Raw genomic sequence first — 20,371 nt, forward strand, 5'->3', positions numbered from 1 at the left:
TTCTGTGCGAGGGCTTCCTCTAGTTGCGGCAAGCGGGGCCACTCTTCATCGTGGTGCGCGGGACTCTCACTATCGTGGCCTCCCTTGTTGCAGAGCACAGGCTCCAGACGCGCAGGCTCAGTAGTTGTGGCGTACAGGCCTAGTTGCTCCGCGGCATGTGGGATCTTCCCAGACCAGGGCTCGAACCCGTGTCCCCTGCATTAGCAGGCAGATTCTCAACCACTGCGCCGCCAGGGAAGCCCCTACAGTGACTATTTTATATACAACGTGACCAAAATGTATGTGTATTTCTATCAGATAGGTTCTTAGATACAGAATTGCTGAGCAGAAGAGTATTTACATTTAAAATTTTGATAGATAATATCAGATTGCCCTCCAAAAGACTTTGTCAGTTCATTCTTCATACCTTACTAATCCTGCTATTATCACATTTTAAAAAATGCTTCCAGTTTGATGGGTGAAATATAGTTCTGTTTCATTTGCACTGATTAGTGAAGTTAAATGTCTTTGCGTATATTTATTGGCCATTTGTATTTCTTATTGTGTGATCTGCATGTTCTTATCCTTTGCTCATTTTTCTATTGTGTTTTCATTTTCTCTTAGTAATTAGTAGAGGACCATTTTATTTTGTTTTTTTAATTTTTTCTGTTTTACACATGTGATAGATATTTTCTGTCATTTATTTGTCTTTTCGTCTTTAAAATTTTTTAAATTAAATATTTCAGAGATATAAAACAGTATATATGAAATATGTTTAAATGCCAAAGAATGACAATAGAATAACTTCCCAGGAATTCATGACCCAGTTAAAAAACTTGTACTTTCTCATTACTCATGAGGTCTCCTGTGTGTCCCTTTGGTTCCACCCCCTTCTATCCACATTCAGAGTGATCACAACCCTGAACTTTGAGTTTATCATTCCCTTGTTCTTCTTTATTTTTTTAAATTCTATAAAATCCTTTTTTAAAGAAAAATTTTTCATTGGAGCATAGTTGATTTACAATGTTGTGTTAGTTTCAGGTGTACAGCAAAATGAATCAGTTATACATATACATATATCCAGTCTTTTTTTTTTTTTTTTAAGATTCTTTTCCCATATAGGCTGTTACAGAGTATTGAGTAGAGCTCCCTTTGCTATACAGCAGGTTCTTATTAGTTATCTATTTTATATATAGTAGTGTGTATATGTCAGTCCCAATCTCCCAATTTATCCCTCCCCACCCTTATCTCCTGGTAACCATAAGTTTGTTTTCTACATCTGTGATTCTACTTCTGTTTTGTAAATAAGTTCATTTGTACTCCTCCCTTTTTTTGATTCCACATATAAGCGATATCATATGATATTTGTCTTTATGTGACAGACTTACTTCACTCAGTATCACAATCTCTAGGTCCATTTTTTGTGGTTTTACTACATAAATCTCTGTCCACAAATAATATACTATTTAGTTTACATGTTTCTGACTTTTATATAAATGGAATCATAAGGGTAAGCATTCTCTGATGACTTCTTACATTCAACATGTTTTTAAAGTTCATCCATTTTTTTGCACGTAGCTGTAGTTCATGACAGCACAGAATTCCATTACATGAAATAGCATAATTTATCCATTCCTCTGCTGATGCCCATTTGAGTTATTTCTGGCTTATCCCTCAGCAAACAGTGGTTCTCTGAACATTCTCGTATGTGTTACTTGGTGCCCATGTGCAAGAGTTTCTCAAGTTTATCTAGGAATGATGTTGATAGGTCCTATGTTGTGTACACCTTCAGACAAACTAGGTAATGCCACAGTGATTTTTTACCAATATACACTCCTACCAGCAGATATAACTGTTTCTGTTATCCCACATCTTTGCCAACACTTGATAACATGATCTTTAAATTTTTGCAAATCTAGCAGGAGTAAAGTCATATATTATGGCTCTAATTTGCATTTTCCTAATTACTAAAGAGATTGGTATCTTTTCCTGTGCTTGTTGAAGGTTCTTATCTTCCTCTTCCACGAAACCTCTGTTCATATCTTTGCCTATTTTTCTATCAGATTGTTTGTCTTTTTCTTATTTATTTGTAATAGTTCTATATATAGTCTAGATCTGAGCACTTTGTCGTTTTGTCAGTTTCTTACTCTGTGCCTTGCCTTTTCACTCTCTTAACGGTATCTTTTGGTGAACAGAAGTTCTTAATTTTAATGTACTCAAATGTATTTATCTTTATGGTTAGATGTGGGTGTGTGTGTATGTGTGTGTATACAGGTGTATGTGTACTTTACTTAAGAAATCCTTCCCTACCCTAAAGTCATAAAGATAATCTTTGAGACTTTCACCTAAACATTTTATGGTTTTGCCTTTTACATTTAATTTTTTAATCCATGTAGAATTGAGTTTTGTGGGTGTGGTGAGATTCCTCACCCCCTTTTTTTTAATTTTAATTTTTATATTTTTTTTAACTTTGGGTTTATTTATTTATTTATGGCTGTGTTGGGTCTTCGTTTCTGTGCGAGGGCTTTCTCTAGTTGCGGCAAGTGGGGGCCATTCTTCATCGCGGTGCGCAGGCCTCTCATTATCACGGCCTTGTTGCAGAGCACAGGCTCCAGACGCGCAGGCTCAGTAATTGTGGCTCACGGGCCTAGTCGCTCCGCGGCATGTGGGATCTTCCCAGACCAGGGCTCGAACCCGTGTCCCCTGAATTGGCAGGCAGATTCTCAACCACTGCGCCACCAGGGAAGCCCCTCACCCCCTTTTTAAACTAATTGTGGCGGCATAATCCAAAAGAAGTCCAGCTTTCTCACACTGCCCTGTGCCTCCGCACCTCTGCTATAAATCACATTCCAAACACATGGGGTTGTTTCTGGGTTTCTATCCTGTTCTAGTGTTATATTTGTCTATTCCAACACAAATGCCACAATATATCAATTAATATAGCTTTATATGTAACTTAAAAAACAACTTCTCCCACCCAGTTCTTCAGGCATACCTGAGGCTTTATGGGCTGTTTTCTCTTCCATATGTATTTTAGAATCAGCTTGTCAAGACTCATAAGACTCTCCAGAGTTTTGACTGACTTGAATCTATAAATTAAATTGAGGAGAATTGACACCATTATAATAATGATTCTCTTTATACATTAACATGGTCTCAATTTATTTAAGTATTTTCAATGTCTATTAATAAAGTTTATAATTTTTTCTCATAAAGATCTTTTGGTATACTTATTCCTAGGTTCGTCACATTTAAAAAAAAATAAATTTATTCATTTTTGGCTGCACTGGGTCTTCGTTACAGCGTGCAGGCTTTCTCTAGTTACCGCGAGCGGGGGCTACTCTTCGCTGCGGTGCCTGGGCTTCTCGTTGTGGTGGCTTCTCTTGTTGCGGAGCACGGGCTGTAGGAGCACGGGCTCAGTAGTTGTGGCGCACGGGCTTAGTTGCTCCACGGCATGTGGGATCTTCCCAGGCCAGGGCTCGAACCAGTGTCCCCTGCATTGGCAGGCGGATTCTTAGCCACTGCACCACTGGGGAAGTCCTATTCACCTTTTTAAAATGCCATAAGTGATACCTTTTTCAAAAAGTACCCTTTTTAACTCTTTGCTGTTGTTGGTTTAGAAGGACAACTGATTTTACATTCAGATCCCATGTTAAGCTCTACTATTTATTCAAAAAATCTATTGACATTTTTAAAGAGAGGTTTCTGTATAGATAATATATCATACGCAAATAAAGTTATGTTTCTTCCTTTCTAGTACTTAAATTTATTTCTGTTTCTTGCCTTACTTCACTGGCTTAGATCTCCCATTGTATCTCACTTTATCCTCTTTGTTTTTTTAACAACTGTTTCATATTTTCAATTTCTTTGTCTCTCTGTTCTACATTCTCACTAATTTCTTCAGCATTATAGTCCATTTCATGAATTCTCTTTTCAGTGGGTCTAGTCATGTAGTAAACTTGTTCACTGAGTTTTAAATTTTAATTATGATATTTTTAATTTCTAAGGATTCTATTAAAATTTTTTCTAAAGTCTTTTTCTTCTTTTTTTTGAATGCAGAACACTTTTTTATTATAGCAGATATAAAACAAATATAACTTTAAATGTTCATAACCACACTAGGCATTATCATGACTGACGGTGTTATTTGGCTTGCTCAAATCTGGGGGAATAGTTATATATAACTCTTTTTTTTAAAAAATTTATTTATTTATGGCTGTGTTGGGTCTTCGTTTCTGTGCGAGGGCCTTCTCCAGTTGCGGCAAGTGGGGACCACTCTTCATCATGGTGCGCGGACCTCTCACTATCGCGGCCTCTCTTGTTGCGGAGCACAGGCTCCAGACGTGCAGGCTCAGCAACTGTGGCTCACGGGCCTAGTCGCTCCGCGGCATGTGGGATCTTCCCAGACCAGGGCTCGAACCCGTGTCCCCTGCATCGGCAGGCAGACTCTCAACCACTGTGCCACCAGGGAAGCCCTATATAACTCTTGAAAGTCACTGACCATCATCATAAAAACATTATGAATTGAGAAGTTTGAGTATGGTATTGAAATGCATGTACATGTTTTTGTTAAGATATATAAATTTTCTCTTTCCTGACTTTATTCACAATCTCGACATTTTCATACATCCTCAGTGAATTAACCAAACTCAAGGCCTTTTATTACTAAGAAAACCAGCACAGTTCTATGTGCCAGTGGCAACATCCTTAAAGGTTAATCAATAACAATTGATAGGTCACCAACAGGTTTTGACCTAGTTCCTCTTTCCTTTAGAGCAAAGTAAACTTTTACCTGGGTGTAAATATCCTTCAAACAACTCCTTTAAAAGCACTCTAAAATAGCATTGACATATACACACTACCAAATGTAAAATAGATAGCTAGTCGGAAGCAGCTGCATTGCACAGGGAGATCATCTCCGTGCTTTGTGACCACCTAGAGGGGTGGGATAGGGAAGGTGGGAGGGGGACACAGGAGGGAGGGGATATGGGGATATATGTATACATAGAGCTGATTCACTTCGTTATACAGTAGAAACTAACACAACATTGTAAAGCAATTATACTCCAATAAAGATGTTAAAAAAAAAAGCACTCTAAAAAACAAACAACCCAATCAAAAAATGGCCAGAAGGCCCAAATAGACACTTCTCCAAAGAAGACATACAGATGGCCAACAGGCACGTGAAAAGATGCTTAACTTCGCTAATTACTAGAGAAACGCAAATTAAAACTACAATGAGGTACTACCTCACACCAGTCAGAACGGCCATCATCAAAAAGTCTACAGAGAATAAATGCTGGAGAGGGTGTGGAGAAAAGGCAATCCTCCTATGTTGTTGGTGGGAATGCAAACTGGTGCAGCCAGTAGGGAGAACAGTATGGAAGTTCCTTAAAAAATCTAAGAATAGAGTTACCATATGATCCAGCAATTCCACTCCTGGGTGTATATCTGGAAAAGATGAAAACTCTAATTCAAAAAGATACATGCACCCCATTTTCATATCAGCACTATTTACAATGGCCAAGACATGGAAGCAACCTAAAGGTCCATTGACAGATGAATGGGTAAAGAAGGTGTGGTATATATATAATGGAATATTACTCAGCTATAAAAAGAATGAAATAATGCCATTTCCAGCAATATGGATGCAACTAGAGATTATCATACTAAGTGAAGTAAGTCAGAAACAGAAAGACAAGTACCATATATCACTTATATGTGGAATCTAAAAAAGTTATACAACTGAACTTACTCACAGAACAGAGGGGAGTTCCCTGGTGGCGCAGTGGTTAAGAATCCGCCTGCCAATACAGGGGACATGGGTTCGAGCCCTGGTCTGGGAAGAGCCCACATGCCACGGAGCAACTAAGCCCATGCTCCACAACTACTGAGCCTGCACTCTAGAGCCCGCGAGCCACAACTACTGAGACCGCGTACCACAACCACTGAAGCCCGCACGCTTAGAGACCATGCTGCGCAACAAGAGAGAAGCCACTGCAATGAGAAGCCCGTGCACCGCAACTAAGAGTAGTCCCTGCTTGCTGCAACTAGAGAAAGCCTGCATGCAACAACGAAGACCCAACACAGACAAAAATAAATAAATAAATAAATAAATAAATTTATTAAAAACAAACAAAAAAACCAGAAATAGACTCACACACATAGAAAACAAATTTATGGTTACCAAAGGGGAAAGGTGGGGGAGGGATAAATTAGGAATTTGGGACCAACAGATACAAACCACTATATACAACATAGATAAACAACAAGGGCTCACTGCACAGCATAGGGAACCATATTCAACATCCTGCAACAACCTTCAATGGAAAAGAATCTGAAAAAGTATACACAACCAAATCACCCTGCTGTACACCTCAAACACTGCAAATCAACTATACCTCAATAAAAAAAAATAGCACTCTAAACAGCCATTTCCATTTTAATAGTGGGATGGGGACTGTAGCCTTCAATCTGAAAGTCTTCAACCTTGAAGTCATCGATTTTCTCAACTTTTCCAAGGATTTTGAGCTTTAGGAAAGGCCTTGATTCTCCCTGAAGCTGCATTTTCAGCAGCTCAATGTGATCCAGGTAAATGTGTGCATCTCCCAAAGTGTGTACAGAGTCACCTGGCTTCAGGCCTGTGATGTGTGCGATCATGTAGGTGAGCAGGGCATAGCTGGCGACATTGAAGGACACACCCAGGCCCCTGTCTCCTGACCTCTGGTACAGCTGCAGGACAGCTCATGGTTCACCACGTAGAAGTGGCAAAGGGCATGGCACAGGGGCAGGGTGGCAGGGTATGAGAGGAAGATCTTTTGATTCCAAGCACATAGAATGATTCTTCTGTCTTCAGGGTTGGTTTTGATTGTGTCAATCACCTTTTGCAGTTGGTCTACTCCTTGACCTGAATACATTTAAATCCACATCTTTGTATTCAGCCACCAAAAGCCTCCAATGAAACCTATAAACTGGGCCTAAATCCCCTTCTTCTCTGGTGGAGAGTACCAGGCTGTCCAAGAAGTCTCGGGACCCGTGGGCATTCCAGATTTTCACTCCCTTGGAAGACAGCTCCTTAGCATTTGTGGAGCCCTGATCAACCACAGCTTGTCCCAAAAACCCTTCCAGAAAACACTTTTCTGTCAGCAGACGAAATTCATCTCTCAGGCTGTAGTGCGCCTGTGAGAGGAGCATCTTCAGGGAGCCGGTGCGGGTGTGGTCATCCTTCCGAAGCCGCAGCGGAGGATGTGCTAAATCTGACCCCGGTACTGCAGCTCCCTGGGGGTGGGGATGGCAGCAACTCGGAGCCTGGGGGATGCCGGGACCGACGGCGACGGCGGCGGGCGAGGTGGCCCTGCCCCTTCCGGTGCTTCTTTTCCCGCCGTCTCTCAGGAGACCCCGGCTCTTCCTGTGACCACTAAAGTCTTTTTCTTCTTAGTCACAGTTTCAATCTCCCCTTTTATTTCTTAAACATAGTAAACATGCTTGTAGGTTTCTTCCAATATCTGAAGTTTATAGGTTAGTTCATGTCATCTGCTGTTTCTGCTGACTCTTTCACGGTGAGTTAAATCCTTCCCGAGGTTTGGGATTTTTAACTCTGACTTCATAATTTTTACCCATGGGAATTTTTGAGGCCTACGTTGAAGGTGGGTTCTTTCAGGATTTTCATTTGTTTCTGCCAAATGTCTGGGGCATTACCAATGTGGGACCGCTTTATCCTGAAGTATTTCTTTAAGGTTTCTCAGTCCAAGGTATTATGTGTTTGGGCTACAAACTTTCGAAAGAATCAGCTTGTGTTAAGAATTCTCGAGGGAGATTTTTTTCCCCCCTCTATCTAGTGACAACATTTAGGGCCGGGCAGGCAATATTATTTGCTGCCTCCTTTGGCTGTGGCTGGCTGATTTCTTGTTCACCCTGACATTGTGAGCGTGGCTTTTTGTGGTTCCACTTTATGCAGGGAGGGGATCTCCTATAGGACGTCCGACTTTAGATTGACCCTTATGATCTTTAAGGTCAGAAAATGAAGTTCAAGGACTCTGGAGTTGGGCAAATGCCCTCAGAGTAAATGTCAACTTTGGGGCTCTACTTCCCTGTGTTTCCGCTTTCTCTTGAATTTTGGGTTTTGAGGATTCTTAATTTTCTTGGTGAGCCCATAAACGCCTTAAAAAAAGATGTTTTCAGTATTCCACCCAGAGTTTTTAATTGCTGTGGGCAAAGCACTGTTGGCAGAGGTAGGCTGGGCTGCTTCCACTTACTTTGGTCAGCCTTAGCAGATAAGAATTTCTTCCTTCTGGCCCTGAGTTATTTTCCTTGACAAACTGACAAATCTCAGTGTAACATTTACATCTCCTCTGTGAATGTACGTATTATCTCCTCTGATTATGAACTTTTTTCAATGCCTTTTAAATGTTTTTTAAATTTTACAATATGCCTCAGTGGAACTGACCTTACTTGGGGCTACAGCAGAATGTGTAAATGGCTTCTCTTTGGGCTATTTGGAATGCCTAAATATACTATCCTAAATGGACATTTCCCAGTGAAGCTGATTTATGAACAGAAATCAGTGTTGAGAAATGATGGCATATGAAATAAAATTTGGGGGAAATTTCATGCATATTTCTACTATGGAGAACAGCACCCTTGATTAAAATATAGGTTATCCCTTTCTATTTATCATCTTCCATAGGATGGATACACTAGTCTTAGTAGAAAGAGATAATCCCCCATTTCAATCCTTGACATAACCGTTCTGGAAACTGTCTGCCATCTTGGCTGGACTGGGCAGGGGCTGAGAAGAATACGAGAGTTTGAGGGGCTTTCAAATGTCTTGAAAATCTTTGGAATAATAAAGTCACGTGGGAGAGGAGCTTCAAGATGGCGGAACAGTAAGACGTGGAGATCGCCTTCCTCCCCACAAATACATCAGAAATACCTCTACATGTGGAACAACCCCTGCAGAACACCTACTGAGCGCTGGCAGAAGACCTCAGACCTCCCAAAAGGCAAGAAACTCCCCACGTACCTGGGTAGGGCAAAAGAAAAAAGAAAAAACAGAGACAAAGAATAGGGACGGGACCTGCACCAGTGGGAGGGAGCTGTGAAGGAGGAAAGGTTTCCACACACTAGGAAGCCCCTTCGCGGGTGGAGACGGGGGTGGGGGTGACGGGGTGAAGCTTTGGAGCCACGGGGAGAGCGCAGCAACAGGGGTGTGGAGGGTAAAGCGGAGTGATTCCCGCACGGAGGAGCGGTGCTGACCAGCACTCACCAGCCCGAGAGGCTTGTCTGCTCACCCGCCTGGGGCGGGTGGGGGCTGGGAGCTGAGGCTCGGGCTTTGGTCGGATCGCAGGGAGAGGACTGGGGTTGGCGGCGTGAACACAGCCTGAAGGGGTTAGTGCGCCACGGCTAGCCGAGAGGGAGTCCGGGAAAAAGTCTGGAGCTGCCGAAGAGGCAAGAGACTTTTTCTTGCCTCTTTGTTTCCTGGTGCGCGAGGAGAGGGGATTAAGAGCGCCGCTTAAACGAGCTCCAGAGACCGGCGCGAGCCGCGGCTATCAGCGCGGACCCCAGAGATGGGCCTGAGATGCTAAGGCTGCTGCTGCCGCCACAAAGAAGCCTGTGTGCGAGCACAGGTCACTCTCCACACCGCCCCTCCCGGGAGCCTGTGCAACCCGCCTCTGCCAGGGTCCCGTGATCCAGGGACAACTTCCCCAGGAGAACGCACGGCACGCCTCAGGCTGCTGCAATGTCACGCCGGCCTCTGCTGCCACAGGCTCGCCCCGCATCCGTACCCATCCCTCCCCCCGGCCTGAGTGAGCCAGAGCCCCCGAAGCAGCTGCTCCTTTAACCCCGTCCTGTCTGAGCGGGAACAGATGCCCTCAGGCGACCTACACGCAGAGGCGGGGCCAAATCCAAAGCTGAACTCCAGGAGCTGTGCGAACAAAGAAGAGAAAGGGAACTCTCTCCCAGCAGCCTCAGGAGCAGCGGATTAAAGCTCCACAATCAACTTGGTGTACCCTGCATCTGTGGAATACCTGAATAGACAACGAATCATTCCAAATTGAGGCAGTGGACTTTGGGAGCAACGATATATATATATTTTTCCCTTTTTCTCTTTTTCTGTATGGATGACAGGGTCTTGGTGCTTCAACCTGGCATCAGGCCTGTGCCTCTGAGGTGGGAGAGCCGAGTTTAGGACACTGGTCCACAAGTGACCTACCAGCTCCACGTAATATCAAACAGCGAAATCTACCAGAGATCTCCATCTCAAGGCCAAGACCCACCTCCACTCCGTGACCAGCAAGCTCCAGTGCTGGACACCCTATGCCAAACAACTAGCAAGACAGGAACACAACCACACCCATTAGCAGAGAGGCTGCCTAAAATCATAATAAGGTCACAGACACCCCAAAACACACCACCAGATGTGGACCTGCCCACCAGAAAGACAGCCTCATCCACCAGAACACAGGCACTAGTCCCCTCCACCAGGAAGCCTACACAACCCGCTGAACCAACCTTAGCCAATGGGGGCAGACACCAAAAACAATGGGAACTACGAACCTGAATCCTATGAAAAGCGACCAAACACAGTAAGTTAAGCAAAATGAGAAGACAGAGACGAACACAGCAGGTGAAGGAGCAAGGTAAAAATCAACCAGACCAAAAACATGAAGAGGAAATAGGCAGTCTACCTGAAAAAGAATTCAGCATAATGATAGTAAAGATGATCCAAAATCTCTGAAATATAATGGAGAAAATACAAGAAACGTTTAACAAAGACCTAGAAGAACTAAAGAGCAAACAAACAATGATGAACAGCACAATAAATGCAATTAAATGTTCTCTAGAAGGAATCAATAGCAGAGTAACTGAGGCAGAAGAACGGATAAGTGACCTGGAAGATAAAATAGTGGAAATAACAATGGCAGAGCAGAATAAAGGAAAAAGAATGAAAAGAATTGAGGGCAGTCTCAGAGACCTCCGGGACAACATTAAATGCACCAACATTTGAATTATAGGGGTCCCAGAAGAAGAAGAGAAAAAGAAAGGGACTGAGAAAATACTTGAAGACACTATAGTTGAAAACTTCCCTAATATGGGAAAGGAAATAGTTAATCAAGTCCAGGAAGTGCAGAGAGTCCCATACAGGATAAATCCAAGGAGAAACACTCCAAGACACATATTAATCAAATTATCAAAAATTAAACACAAAGAAAAAATATTAAAAGGAACAAGGGAAAAACAACAAATAGCATACAAGGGAATCCCCATAAGGTTAACAGCTGATCTTTCAGCAGAAACTCTGCAAGCCAGAAGGGAGTGGCAGGACATATTTAAAGTGATGAAAGGGAAAAATCTACAGCCAAGGTTACTCTACCCAGCAAGGATCTCATTCAGATTTGATGGAGAAATTAAAACCTTTACAGACAAGCAAAAGTTAAGAGAATTCAGCAGCACCAAACCAGCTTTACAACAAATGCTAAAGGAACTTCTCTAGGCAGGAAACACAAGAGAAGGAAAAGACCTACAAAAACAAACCCCAAACAATTAAGAAAATGGTAACAGGAACATACATATCGATAATTACCTTAAATATAAATGTATTAAATGCTCCCACCAAAAGACATAGACTAGCTGAATGAATACAAAAACAAGACCTGTATATATGCTGTCTACAAGAGAAACACTTCAGGCCTAGGGACACATTACAGACTGAAAGTGAGGGGATGGAAAAAGATACTCCATGCAAATGGAAATCAAAAGAAAGCTGGAGTAGCAATTCTCATATCAGACAAAATAGACTTTAAAACAAATACTATTACAAGAGACAAAGAAGGACACTACATAATGATTAAAGGATCAATCCAAGAAGAAGACATAACAATTGTAAATATTTATGCACCCAACATAGGAGCACCTCAATACATAAGGCAAATACTAACAGCCATAAAAGGGGAAATCGACAGTAACACAATCATAGTAGGAAACTTTAAAACCCCACTTTCACCAATGGACAGATCATCCAAAATGAAAATAAATAAGGAAACTCAAGCTTTAAATGATACATTAAACAAGATGGACTTAATTGATATTTATAGGACATTCCATCCAAAAACAACAGAATACACTTTCTTCTCAAGTGCTCATGGAACATTCTCCAGGATAGATCATATCTTTGGTCACAGATCAAGCCTTGGTAACTTTAAGAAAATTGAAATCGTATCAAGCGTATTTTCCGACCACAATGCTATGAGACTAGATATCAATTACAGGAAAAAATCTGTAAAAAATACAAACACATGGAGGCTAAACAATACACTGCTTAATAACCAAGATTTCACTGAATAAATCAAAGAGGAAATCAAAAAATACCTAGAAACAAATGACAATGAAAACACGATGACCTAAAACCTATGGGATGCAGCAAAAGCACTTCTAAGAGGGAAGTTTACAGCAATACAATCCTACCTTAAGAAACAAGGAACATCTCAAATAAACAACCTAACCTTACACGTAAAGAAATTTGAGAAAGAAGATCAAAAACCCCCAAAGTTAACAGAAGGAAAGAAATCATAAATATCAGATCAAAAATAAATGAAAAAGAAATGAAGGAAAAATAGCAAAGATCAATAAATCTAAAAGCTGGTTCTTTGAGAAGATAAACAAAATTGATAAACCATTGGGCAGACTCATCAAGAAAAAAAGGGAGAAGACTCAAATCAATAGACTTAGAAATGAAAAAGGAGAAGTAACAACTGATGCTGCAGAAATTCAAAGGATCATGAGAGATTACTACAAGCAACTCCGTGCCAATAAGATGCACAACCTGGAAGAAATGGACCAATTCTTAGAAATGCACAACCTTCTGAGACTGAACCAGGAAGAAATAGAAAATATGAACAGACCAATCACAAGCACTGAAATTGAAACTGTGATTAAAAATATTCCAACAAACAAAAGCCCAGGACCAGATGGCTTCACAGGCGAATTCTATCAAATATTTAGAGAAGAGCTAACACCTATCCTTCTCAAACTCTTCCAAAATATAGCAGAGGGAGGACACTCCCCAACTCATTCTATGAGGCCACCACCACCCTGATACCAAAACCAGACAAAGATGTTACAAAGAAGTAAAACTACAGGCCAATATCACTGGTGAACATAGATGCAAAAATCCTCAACAAAATACTAGCAAACAGAATCCAACAGCACATTAAAAGGATACACCACGATCAAGTGGGGTTTATCCCAGGAATGCAGGATTCTTCAATGTATGCAAATCAATCAATGTGATACACCATATTAACAAATTCAAGAATAAAAACCATATGATCGTCTCAATAGATGCAGAAAAATTTTTGACAAAATTCAACACCCATTTATGATAAAAACCCTCCAGAAAGTAGGCATAGAGGGAACTTACCTCAACAGAATAAAGGCCATATATGACAAACCCACAGCCAACATCCTCCTCAATGGTGAAAAACTGAAACCATTTCCACTAAGATCAGGAACAAGACAAGGTTGCCCACTCTCACCGCTATTATTCAACATAGCTTTGGAAGTTTTAGCCACAGCAATCAGAGAAGAAAAAGAAATAAAAGGAATCCAAATTGGAAAAGAAGAAGTAAAACTGTCACTGTTTGCAGATGACATAACACTATACATAGAGAACCCTAAAGATGCTACCAGAAAACTGCTAGAGCTAATCAATGAATTTGGTAAAGTAGCAGGATACAAAATTAATGTATAGAAATCTCTTGCATTCCTATACACTAATGATGAAAAATCTGAAAGTGGAATTAAGGAAACACTCCCATTTACCACTGCAACAAAAAGAATAAAATATCTAGGAATAAACCTACCTAAGGAGACAGAAGACCTGTATGCAGAAAACTACAAGACACTGATGAAAGAAATTAAAGATGATACAAATAGATGGAGAGATATACCATGTTCTTGGATTGGAAGAATCAACATTGTGAAAATGAGTATACTACCCAAAGCAATCTACAGATTAATGCAATCCCTATCAAACTACCACTGGCATTTTTCACAGAACTAGAACAAACAATCTCACAGTTTGTATGGAAACACAAAAGACACCGAATAGCCAAAGTAATCTTGAGAAAGAAAAATGGAGCTGGAGGAATCAGGCTCTCTGACTTCAGACTACACTACAAAGCTACAGTAATCAAGGCAGTATGGTACTGGCACAAAAAGAGAGATATAGACAAATGGAACAGGATAGAAAGCCCAGAGATAAACCCACGCACATATGGCCACCTTATTGTTGATAAAGGAGGCAAGAATATACAATGGGGAAAAGACAGCCTCTTCAGTAAGTGGTGGTGGGAAAACTGGACAGCTAGATGTAAAAGAATGAAATTAGAACATTCCCTAACACCATACACAAAAATAAACTCAAAATGGATTAAAGACCTAAATGTAAGGCCAGACACTATCAAACTCTTAGAGGAAAACATAGGCAGAACACTCTATGACATCAATCACAGCATGATCCTTTTTGACCCATCTCCTAGAGAAATGGAAATAAAAACAAAAATAAACAAATGGGACCTAATGAAACTTAAAAGCTTTTGCACAGCAAAGGAACCCATAAACAAGACGAAAAGACAACCTTCAGAGTGGGAGAAAATATTTGCAAATGAAGCAACTGACAAAGGATTAATCTCCAAAATATACAAGCAGCTCATGGAGCTCAATATCAAAAAAACAAACAACCCAATCCAAAAATGGGCAGAAGACCTAAATAGACATTTCTCCAAAGAAGATATACAGATTGCCAACAAACACATGAAAGAATGCTCAACATCATTAATCATTAGAGAAATGCACATCAAAACTACAATGAGACATCATCTCACACCAGTCTGAATGGCCATCATCAAAAAATCTAGAAACAATAAATGCTGGAGAGGGTGTGGAGAAAAGGGAACCCTCTTGCACTGTTGGTGGGAATGTAAATTGATACAGCCACTATGGAGAACAGTATGGAGGTTCCTTAAAAAACTAAAAATAGAACTACCATACGACCCAGCAATCCCACTACTGGGCATATACCCTGAGAAAACCATAATTCAAAAAGAGTCATGTACCACAATGTTCATTGCAGCTCTACTTACAATAGCCAGGACATGGAAGCAACCTAAGTGTCCATTGACAGATGAATGGGTAAAGAAGATGTGGCACATATTTACAATGAAATATTACTCAGCCATAAAAAGAAATGAAATTGAGTTATTTGTAGTGAGGTGGATGGACCTAGAGCCTGTCATACAGAGTGAAGTAAGTCAGAAAGAGAAAAACAAATACCATATGCTAACACATATATATGGAATCTAAAAAAAAAAAAAAAAAAAGGTCATGAAGAGCCTAGGGGCAGGATGGGAATAAAGCCGCAGACCTACTAGAGAATGGACTTGAGGACACGGGGAGGGGGAAGGGTGAGCAGGGAGAAAGTGAGAGAGTGACATGGACATGTATACACTACCAAATGTAAAACTGATAGCTAGTGGGAATCAGCCGCATAGCATAGGGTGATCAGCTCGGTGCTTTTTGACCACCTAGAGGGGTGGGATAGGGAGGGTGGGAGGGAGGGAGATGCAAGAAGGAAGAGTTATGGGGATATATGTATATGTATAGCTGATTCACTTTGTTATAAAGCAGAAACTAACACACCTTTGTAAAGCAATTATACTCCAGTAAAGATGTTAAAAAAAAAAAAAAAGTCAAATGGGAGGACCGAACTCAGCTCTCAGGTCCAGTGATGGCGAATGACGCTGACACACGGTTGCCCTAGAGTTGAATTTGTTGAGAGGGGATACAGGAGTTTAGATCTCAGACATTTCAGAAACTTTCTTTCCTTTTTTCAGATTTAAAAGCCCAAACTATATAAATTGGGGAAATTTTCTGCCTCGAGAACTGATCAAGGCTATTTTAAATGGTGGGTTAGATCCAAGGCAATTTGCTTAATATTGTCATTATCTGTATGAATTGCTGGTCTTTCTTCTGTAGTTTAAGTTCCTGTTACTTTTGAATGTTAATTATTGAGATTGCTTCAGTTTGTGTATGTGAATGCATATGTTAGATACGTACGTGTGTGTATTATTTTGGGATGGTATCCATTCTGCCCTCCTATATTTCTTTCTTAATCTTGATTACAACCTGCAAGACAGATCACCTGGAAGCAGTTTCCATCAATCTTCCTCTGGTTCATTCATTCGAAAAATATTTGAGTGCCTCCCTTGAGCCCAGTGCTGTGCTATGTGCTCATTCAAATTTATTTAGGTCAATAATTATTGTGCACTCTATATTTGCTAGATACTACCTGGATGAATAATGCACCCTCCCTGGATCCAAGAAAATCAGTTTTGTTAGATAGAAACATTTAAATTTTAGGAAAAATCATTTGGCAGTTTTGCATCGATAAAAGATGGATATAGCTTCTTTAACTTGCTGCTTGTGAAAACCTCACCTTGTGTATTTATAGATTCTATTTAATCCAAGTGAACGAGGAAAATGTTACTTTTTTGCATTCTCTTTTTTATTTTACCTCTTTCTGAAACACTTTAGGATCTAATGTCTCCTTTCCCTTTAGCATTTAGCAAATAAAACATAAGTATGATTTACCATATACATAAATGATCCATGCCAAAAACAAAGGAATTTTATCTTGTGTCCTCATAGTGGGGAATGTTGCAGGTAGTCATATTTTCCAAGATCCTGTAAGGATTTGACAGGACATAAAGGAACAAGGCCCAGGTATTTGCTGGGTAGCTTAGGTTTACTTTAAATATGGAAGAATACCACCAATAGAAAATAAGTGGGGAAAACTGAAATCTAGAATTTTTTTTTTTTTTTAGGACTGCAGTGTTCTTATTTTCAAAAATACTTAGTAATGTGAATGAGGCAACATGATACTGCCTGCTAGAGATTGTAAGGAAATCTGCTGGAGTGATCGAGATAGAACTATGGGTAGTTCATAACTTATTCGTTTTAAAAAAAGGATGCTTTCAGATTATAATACTAATAGTAATAATAAGTTGTACCACTGAGTGTTTAGTGTGTGCCAGGAACTTCTCTAAGTATATTGTTAACTCTAATCTTCATGGCAATCTACTGTGAAGTGTGTATTATTATGATCTGCATTTTACAGATAGGAAAATGGAGGCACAGTAAGGTTAAGTAATTTGTCCAGATCACAACAATGGTGAGACAAGATTCGAACCCAGAAGGACTGACTCTATAAAGTCCGTGGTCCTAAGCTTTACTACCTCCTGTTTGCCTTTTGATTACAACAGTATGAACATTTGCACTATCCATCTTGTTTTCCATAATATTTTTAATCTTTTAATTCACTTAGAAAATCTTATTTTTCTTATAGATTGTGAAAATGCCACCCAAGACATTGCCCAATATATTAAAAGATTAGTGGAGTCCAAATTTACAAATTGCAAGATGGGATGTTTTTATTGATGGTGATTTGCATTCTGAAATAGTTATACTGTTTGCACATATCTAAAAAGTATTATTAAAAAAGGGGAGAGAGAGAGAGAGAGAGGGCTTTACATACACACAAAACTCCACAGTGATAAATTGGATAATTCACAGTGTTGTCTAATCTTCTTAGGGAATGGACTGTTTTCTTCTAGTCTTTGAATGTTCATACTGATATTTAGAGTAGTATATCCTCATTAACCCCTTCCATTAGATGGTGGTCTAAAATTATGCTTCCGTTGTGCTTCTGTCCTCCCTCGGGAAGCGAAAGATGATGAATTCAGCATAAAGCTGGACCTCACTGTATAAGTAAGTAGCCTGACTCCTGGGCACATCAGGATAACTTTCATGATACATAGAGGTAACACAATGGAAATCACAGTTTAGAAATCCAATTTATCTTGCTGTGAATAGAATTGCCTCCAATCCGGATGACAATTAGTTTTGTTCCATTACACTGTTATAGAAATGTGACATTGAAAAACTATTTGTATTCTACTGAAGCATTTGTCTACCATGAGTTCATGCCATGGAGGGAAAAAATCCCCATATAAGTGTTAATTCCACTTATGTGAAAAAACATAAAAGGGTTTTTCACAAAGAGCGGCCACAAGGTCAGGGTATGACTGCTGAGGTAATGAAGTGAAGGCTTCGCTGAAACTTTTAGTTGCTTATACATTCTATTAAAGCTGCAAAATTCTGCTGATTCTTTTTCCTCAAAATCACTGGGGTTGTGGCTCAGTCACATTATGGATTAAGCGGGGAGTGATGCCAGCCTTTAATGTTTCCTGGAACTGCATAGAGCCTGCCACTGATGCTCTTGGCTGGCCTTGACTTTCCTCTTTGGTTCCAGCATCCTCTTCCTCTTCTTCCGACATTGCCGGTCAAGTCCATTCAGTACTTATACTATTGTATCGAAAATCCTCAAATTGCACTTTCACATTCACTGTGAGAATAAAACGCCCCCTGGTATAGAGTACTCTAGAAAAAAAAACAACCCTGAAATATGGGTAACTTATTTTTCCACCCTCTGTAGGCAAACACGCATCAAAAGAAAAATCTGTAGTTTGATAAGATTGGACTCAGACATCTTGCAATTCAACTGTATGTGTGTTTATTGATCACTACAGGAGCTTGGAGAGATCTGGAGCAGGGCTGACCTGGGTGGGAATCCAAGTGCCACCATTTACCAGTTGTGTGGACTGGTGCATATACTTATTTGGCAAATATTTCTGAATTTGAGCTTCTTCATTGGTAAATGGGGGATAATAGCTATCTTGCATGGTTATTGTGGAATTAGATGTTATGTATACAGTGTGCTTAGTATATCCTAAGTGTTAAGTGCTAGCTGTTATTATCAGGCTATGTGACTTTGTTCCCACCCTTAAGGAGATTGTTCTGGAAGAAGAGAGAAAGCATGCGCATAAATATCTATGCTTCAAGGCAGAAGGGATGAAGGCCATGAAGGAGCCTCAAAATGTCTTGATGTGGGTGCTATAGAGAGAGCCTATTGGCTGGGATATGGCAACAACCTCTTAACTGGTCTCCCTGACTCTTGTCTTGCCCCCTCCAATTTACTCTTCATAAAACAGCCAACGTGTCCTTTCTTAAATGCAAATCCTCCCATGGTTTCACATTCCCTTTGAGATAAAGTGTTCAGTATATGAACTCTGCTTAATTCTCCAACCTAGTCTCTTTCCCTCTACCTTTCTCATTCCCAAACATACATTTCATGTGCTAGCTCTACTAAGTTTTTTTTTAGTTCTGTATTAGTCAGCGTTCTCCAGAGAAACAGAACCAAATATGTATATGCACATGCTCACACACATTTATTTTTATATAGACACACATACATGCAACATACAGTTGACCTTGAACAATGCGGAGTTAGGGGCGCCAACCCTTGCACAGTCAAAAATCCAAGTACAACTTCACAGTCAGTCCCCTGTATCCTTAGTGCCAAATCCCCAATTCAAGCAACCTCGGACTGTTTAGTGCTATAGTATTCATTGAAAAAAATCCCCATATAAGTGGACCCATGCTGTTCAAACTCATGTTGTTCAAGGGTCAATTGTGTATGTATGTGTGTATATATATATAAATATACATATATATAATAAATTTTGATGATGATGATGATGAATTGGCTCACATAATTATAGAGGCTGAGAAGTCCTCACATCTGCAGTCATCAAGCTGGAGATCCAGGAGAAACAGTGCTACAGTTTCGGTCTGAATCAAAGGCTGGGGAACTAGGGTAGCTGATGGTGAAAGTTCCAGTCTGAGGGCAGGAAAAGACTAATGTCCCAGCTCAAAACATCAGCAAGTGAAATTCTCTTTTACTCAGCCTTTTTTGTTCTATTTAGGTCTTCAGTTGATTGGATGAGGCTCTCACACATTAGGGAGAGCAGTCTGCTTTACTCAGTCTATCAATTCAAATGTCAATCTCATCTAGAAACACCCTTACAAACACAGTAATGTTTGGCCAAATATCTGGGCACCTCATGGCCCAATCAAGTGGACACATAAAATTAACTATCACAAGTTTTAAGAACATGGCTTGTTTTCATTTACTGCTGTTCTTTTGCACTTGCTGTTCCCTATGCCTGGACTACGCTTGGTCTCCCGACCCCTAGCTCATTCCTACTGGATCTTCAGGTCTCAGTGCGCAAGTCACTCCTTCCAGACTGGGGTAGGTCCCTCTCCTGTGGTACTCTCCAGCTTCCCTATCATAGCTTGCTTCTCTGTGCACTGTAATTTCCTGTTTACTTGTCTCTGTCACAGAGAACTTGTCAAGAGCTTGTCTTTATTGCTTCTCTAATGTATCTCCTGTGTCTAAAGCAGGATCCAGCACACTGAAGTCACCCAATAGTTG

The 20,371-nt window shown here is 40.3% G+C and overlaps 1 pseudogene across 1 annotated transcript; it reads right to left on the reverse strand.

The window, feature by feature from the left end:
* Window positions 1-4,174: 4,174 nt before the first annotated feature.
* LOC309609641 (thymidylate synthase pseudogene) lies at window positions 4,175-18,374 on the reverse strand (annotated as a pseudogene). Its single transcript has 2 exons — window positions 18,243-18,374; window positions 4,175-7,364 (listed from the first exon to the last, which is right to left on the reverse strand). The product of its transcript is annotated as a thymidylate synthase pseudogene (transcript).
* Between the last annotated feature and the right edge of the window lie 1,997 nt (window positions 18,375-20,371).

The sequence above is a fragment of the Balaenoptera borealis genome, assembly GCF_965194805.1.
Source record: "Balaenoptera borealis genome assembly, chromosome: 13".
Classification (NCBI taxonomy): Eukaryota; Metazoa; Chordata; class Mammalia; order Artiodactyla; family Balaenopteridae; genus Balaenoptera; species Balaenoptera borealis.